A 6,409-nucleotide genomic window follows, 5' to 3' on the forward strand; every position below is an offset into this window, starting at 1 on the left:
CATATTGCGAGTGTCTCCATTAGGCATGACATGTAAAAATATACTACCATACAAAATATTTGGGCGTAGAGAAGACTAAAAGATGTAAAAATATACTAACATACAAAATATTTGGGCACAGAGAAGACTAAAAGAGAGCAAGTATGAATTAGTATACAAAGTTTTGGCGAGAAAGAAAATTCATATTAAAAAAAGAAATGTACAAGCATTTAAGTGGGAAATTATAGCTTCATAAGCTCATTTTTCAAGGCAGTGCTCTTCTCCTAAAAGTTGCAACAAAATCCTTTTATCTAAATTTTACTAAAGTATCCTAATGTATCTAAGGTCTCGATGTTGCCTTCTCAATGGAAATCTGAAGGAAGTGAAACGTGATGCAAGATGATTGAGTTTCTCTTCCATACTTGTTGAATAACGCTTGCCTTGACAAGATGCCAAACTCATAGTTGAGAGTCGTTTCCTTTTCCTTTGTCACTAAGTAGATCTTGCTTTCACTTAAGAGGCACAAATAATGACTCCCTCATTTGCTGCTGGTGAACATACAATCAAAGGGAACGAGTGACAATGCAACCCTAAAACAATTGAAAGTGATTTTTCATGTTAACTTTACAAAAAGGGTATAGTGGAGAAATATCCTCCTGATTTTCCATGTTAACCTTACAAAAAGGGTATAGTGGAGATATCCTCCACTTGGTAAGCCTACTCTAAGTAGAAAGCTTACAAGCTAACAATCTCTAATAAAAGGTGTGGGAATCCAAACATTTTGCCGTCGTCACCTCTAGTCGATTAAAGAATTGCCGAATAGCACCCACTCATTCAATGCAAGCTAGACTCTGTGTGGGATATCATTTGAACATTGATCCAAAAAATCCTTCAAAGTCAATGTATGTAGTGCTTTCCCTTTATGATCACACCAGCTGCTTGAGTTAAATGGCTAGAGATAAGATCACCCTATTGGTAGGACATAAAGGCTGAAGGGAAATGTAGATCAAAAGAATGTCTCCTCCCTTAAGGACAACTAAAATTGACCTATTGATTTAGCTGCGTGTGTGTGTCTAACACACACACACACACACTATATATATATATACATACATATATATATATATATAGAGAGAGAGAGAGAGAGAGAGAGAGAGAGAGAGAGAGAGAGAGAGAGAGAGAGAGAGAGAGATGGTTTATAAACACTTTCCTTCTTGAGACTTCACCCCATTTACTCATTTTCCACGGTATCTCACAAGTTTCTTGGCAAGTGGCCCCCTTCTATTTTGGTTCTCTCTCTCTCTCTCTCTCCCTCACACACACACACACACACACACACATACTTTTTTAAAGCTCTCTCTCTCTCTCTCTCTCTCTCTCTCTCTCTCACGCACACATACATAGAGTTTGCAAATCTCTTTGCATTTGCAAGTGGTTGCATTATAGCATTCAAAACTTTCCAATGGTTCTATGCAAGGGCTTCCATGACAAGTGTTACAAATTAATCATCCATTCCTCTTGACAATTGTTTGCGTCTAGCATAACCTAAGGTAGTGCTCACGAGTACTTGTACTCACTTGTTTTAAGTGTACTCACTTGTTTTAATTCCTTACTAATGTATTAGCGCTCTTTTTCTAGGGAGTGCTATAGTTTACTGAATTAAGGCTATGTGAAGCTAAATTAGCTCTAAATAAGACTAGAGAGTGCATGAGGTATAATCCTCTCGCTCTTGTTTGATCTATGAAGGACTTTTTAGACTTCTCTCTTATATTTGAAGACTGTAAGCGTCCTCGCAAACGTACCTAGTCCTAAAATTGACATACGGACATGAAGGTCTCGTCATGCCAATTCATTCCCGTTGCAAGGCCACGGATAAGAAAACCAGTTCCAACTTTATTTGGCCGAGCTATGCTTTGCGTATTCGTTAAACGTGGAGCCTCTGAAAACGTCGCTCTACAACCTGCAAAAACTAAATCTAGAAAAAGGCAGTCCGAAGGCGGCAAAAATTCCTTAGTCAGTTAGCCATAGCGGAGATATTGCGTTGACGAGCTACTATGTTGCGCGGCTCGAGTTCTCAACGCGACGACAAACGAAAAATACTGCAGCGGAGCGGAACATTGATTAAACTCCGCAGCTTGGCACGATGCTGCCCGTTCGAGCTCAAAATGCAGTTGGAGGACGTTCATGGTTCCAAAGCCAAACCAGAACATATAACGGCCTGGAGGAATTTGGAACGCGGCGGCATTCTCGCCTATAAGAAAAAAACGATATCAGACTTTGGATCCGTTTCGCCCGGGCAAAAAGAAGAGAACAAACGCTGGATTTCTATGAAGCGAAACTTGCATCCATCATAATTAAAGACGCATCCAGTGAAAAAGTAAAATTACATTTCTCTTTACGAGTAGGACAGACGAAGGCATGGAAAGGCTGGGTAGATAGACAGGAAGAACATATTTCGATGCCCCCTCCAATAGCTCGAAGCAGGACGTCCTGTATCATCAGAAGAACGCAGCGCTTGTGCGCAACTCAAGCCCACGTCATGCCCACAACGTCCCACAGGTTTGTGTAGGCTTGAGTTGTGCACAAGAGTAGCGCACTACCAAATAAACCAGTATATGCTGACACCCGTTAGCTCAAGGGTACGTTTGAAAGACTCTGTACTCTGTAAGAAGCGGGATTGGTGACAACGGAATCCCATTATCGAAATTGAAGAAAGAGGACAAAAAAACCTGCATGGGCATCGCTCTGTGAACCAGATTGCCCAAGTGATGGACCGCTTCAGATCTGACTGGAAAAGAAGGGGAAAGTAGAGGGTCATGTGGAATATCACGAGACGGGACTGAAGCGTTAAGAAAGACGGCGCAGAATGGCTGCAGCTTCGACCGTCAGAGGAAGTAGGACGAGCACAAGAGATACTGATCTACAAGGGAAGGGACGAACAAGAGGAATGAGAGGCTTCAGCAAAGAATGGAGAAAGGGCAAGGGGGAGGAAGAAATGGGGATGGGCGAGGCTACAGAGACGAGAGGGGAGTCATTTTAAATAGGAGGAGAGGCGAGAGGGATGAGCGAGCGGAAAATGTCGTGGAATGAGAAGAGAATGAAGATGGGAAATAGAGGTGGGCAGGTGCAGCCTGCAGGGGGATGGACCAAAGGCCCCTGGCCCTTTGATTCTTTGAATACGACGATTGGATATCTGCCATGTTAACGTGGAATGGACGTGCAATGGTGCATACTTCAGCGTAGTAAGAATAATAATATCCACGCATCTCTGTAGATATCTTTCTGAAATAGTTCTTCTACGATCATTGTACTTGCCGTCATTTAAACTTATCGTGATTAGAACCCGACTCGGCAGTGCGAACGACGTTAGAACTGTATATTATTAGCAATCGTGATCCAGACTCCAGAGAAACGTAGCAGATGATCGGTCGCTCGACGATTGATAAATGTCAGCGACAAACGATTTTGATAAATGCCAGCGAGAGACGATTTTTCTGGACTTTGTAAAAGGTCTTTTAAGAAGGTAACGGCGCCGGTAAGAGCAGAAAAACGTAGCACATGATCGGTCGGTCGACGACAGCGACCATACTAGTGCTGATGGAGCCAGCTGCCAAGAAGCTCACGACGATAAGAACTATATATATTTGCTATATTTATCCAGAAAAACGTAGCGAATCCATCTGTCGACAATTACCAGCGACAAACGATCTTGTTACACTTATCAAAAGTCGCCTGATCGAGCCAAGAGAGCTTCTGGATTTGAAACTTGAAAGTAAAGTTGCAGCCTGCAACTGCCGGCATGGATCGATCAGGCAGATGATATTTACTTAATTCATCGTAGGTTCACACGCCGTGGTTTTCTTAATTTTATGCATCATCACTATCCATTTCCTAAGTAACTACATAACGGACGCTGTGTTCTTGCTTTATATTGGAAACTTGAGGAAGCTGATATCACCGTGAAATCATCGGGTGAATCATTTTCTTCGTCGTCGCTGTATATCAACTTTGCTGCTTATTAAAAACGTCCATTTTGATTATTACATTTTGAAGATACTTGCACGTCAATTTCGCATGCATTCTTGCCCTTTTTCCACGATATCATAAAATGCCCGTAAAAACAATATAATTCTACATAGGTCTCAAAACGTTTCAATTGGCATAAACACATGCACAAGCAAGATCATCTAGGAAATAGACTAATTTGGACAAAAACTAGAATCTGCGCTCTCAAGGAATAGCAATACATGGGTTTAATGTTTTGACCTTTCTATAGAAAGCTGACATTTTGTATAGTTTTTTTTTCCTATAATATATTTTCCTAGTTCAATATAATAACACATACACAAGGATTCCAACAGACCACCAGTTGATGAGAAATCACTACGTGTATCTAAGTAGGGCTATGTATTCCATATGGGTCCTCATTTGTGGTGATTGCCTTAGGCACAAATGAAAATATATAAGCATGACATGGCTATTATCAAAGGCATACATTTTTAGGATTTGATCTCTATAAATGATTTTGAATTTATGTGGAGGTTCTCGAAGACGACTCCCAATTGCAATCTATAAAACTTGAGAAGGAAGCCAACAGTGTAGAATGGAGCATATAATTTGGTGGTTTGAGTGTTCTCAACACCATGCACCCATCAAGCAATAATATAGAAACAAAGATAGGAAGAGAGGGGTGCACCAAAACAACTAGCAACATTATTGCATGTTTTCTCTTGGGTAGACACAAATTAGGTCCCAAATATATTGAGTCCCCTCCTATAAGAATTAGTTTTTAATTTAAAAACCCATTTGCCTTTCCTTCCCCTAGTAACTTGGGTATTAGCTCTCAGATCCCATGTCTTTGGATATCCTCCATCTACAATTCCATGGCTATCATCCATGATGCCCAATCATGCCTAGTCCAAGGCTCTTGAACTATTTGAGGTTCTCTTGATATCCTCTCATCTCCTATTGCCATGAAGTCCATCTCATTAAAGCATACAAGAGGCTTTCCATTTGTTTGTGGACCTCCTATGTTGTATGTCTTCCCCAATGCCATCCTTGGCATTCCTTCTAGGCACCCTTCATAAACATCTGCCTCTTCTTGTGCCTATGGTTGCCATTGTTCTTTAAGTGGTTCTAGCGGCTAAAGTTGATGCCTAGCTTCATGTTCATTTTGTATTAGTAGTTTATGCATAATTGTTTGCCCTACTTGACTCATTCTCTCCTCCAACCCATGAGCTACTATTATGACTGATGTTCTTGTGCGTGTCCTTGCTCAAGTCCCTTATCTTTCTTTAAAGTCAGCATACCCTTGAACTATGACTCTCACTTCATCAAAGACCACATTATGGGAGATAAGGGCCTTCCTCTTATGAGGATTTACAATCATAGCCCCTTCATGTTGGTGCAATAATTGACAAAGATAAGTAGCTCTTCTTGTAAATTCAGTTCATTCCTGAGTTCCTATCTCTAATTTCAAGGAATAAGTTCTACTTCCATAAGCACAAAGATGACTTACCTTCAAATGGTCTCCTAATTCTCAACTATGCTTCCTTGGGTGTCATCTTGATAGCACTCATGTCTATGCTCTATAGTGTGCCACATTTACTACCTCTACCTAAAGAAACCTTGGTCGTGCCCTTTGGTACATCTATGTTTATCAATGTTTGATTTTCAATCTCATCTTGTAAATCGTGTTTTGGATTACTTGGTGCTAATAAAACTAATGTGGGGTCCTGTGTTGCTCGTAGGCTTTGAACCAATCTGACATATGGTCATCTCCATTATATATTTCAAGGACTTTCATTTGTCATCCCATCTAGTTCTCTACTAATTCCTTGAAAGCCTTTAAACATCTAACTTCTTAGCTATAAATTCCATGAAGACGTTTTGTCACAAAGTACTAGGCTCCCCACATACATGAGGTTGATAATTTATTTGACCCTCTATGGCATAAGTAATGTCTTCTAGTATTTGATTTTGCATACCATCTCTTTCTCCATGAGCATCCTTCCACTGATATATATTACACCCAAATTGTTGATTCTACAAAACATTTGGGTTTGTTTCGTGCTATTGGCTTAAGGTTCCAACACAACAAGACAAAGCAACTATAGACGTACTTGATAGACTTGCAAAATAGCGGGCACGTCTATAGGCACTGCTAGAATAGCGAAAACACAGGCGCATCTAATAGTGCGTCTGCACTATGAATTAGACATGCATTTAGATGCAAAACAGAGAATACAGAATGTGAGATTTTGGTGCAAGCTGATAAATGTACATCATTGCTTTCCAAACATTGCCCATGATTACCAAAGCACATAATTTTAACAAAAATATCAATGCTTTTTGGCAAACACACATATACAAAAATTAAGTGAGGTGAGGAGAATGAGACAATATGTAAAATAGTTTTACCATTATCAAT

At 40.2% G+C, this 6,409-nt stretch overlaps 1 long non-coding RNA gene across 1 annotated transcript; it reads right to left on the minus strand.

Annotated features, from left to right (window-relative positions):
* Positions 1 to 1,558: 1,558 nt before the first annotated feature.
* Positions 1,559 to 3,048, minus strand: LOC147899388 (uncharacterized). Its single transcript, XR_015541413.1, has 3 exons — positions 2,709 to 3,048; positions 2,367 to 2,575; positions 1,559 to 2,230 (listed from the first exon to the last, which is right to left on the minus strand). It is a non-coding gene; the product is annotated as an uncharacterized LOC147899388 (long non-coding RNA).
* Between the last annotated feature and the right edge of the window lie 3,361 nt (positions 3,049 to 6,409).

The sequence above is a fragment of the Dipteris shenzhenensis genome, chromosome 8 (genome assembly GCF_047967505.1).
Source record: "Dipteris shenzhenensis isolate YYH24624 ecotype China chromosome 8, Dip_SZ_1.0, whole genome shotgun sequence".
Lineage (NCBI taxonomy): Eukaryota > Viridiplantae > Streptophyta > Polypodiopsida > Gleicheniales > Dipteridaceae > Dipteris > Dipteris shenzhenensis.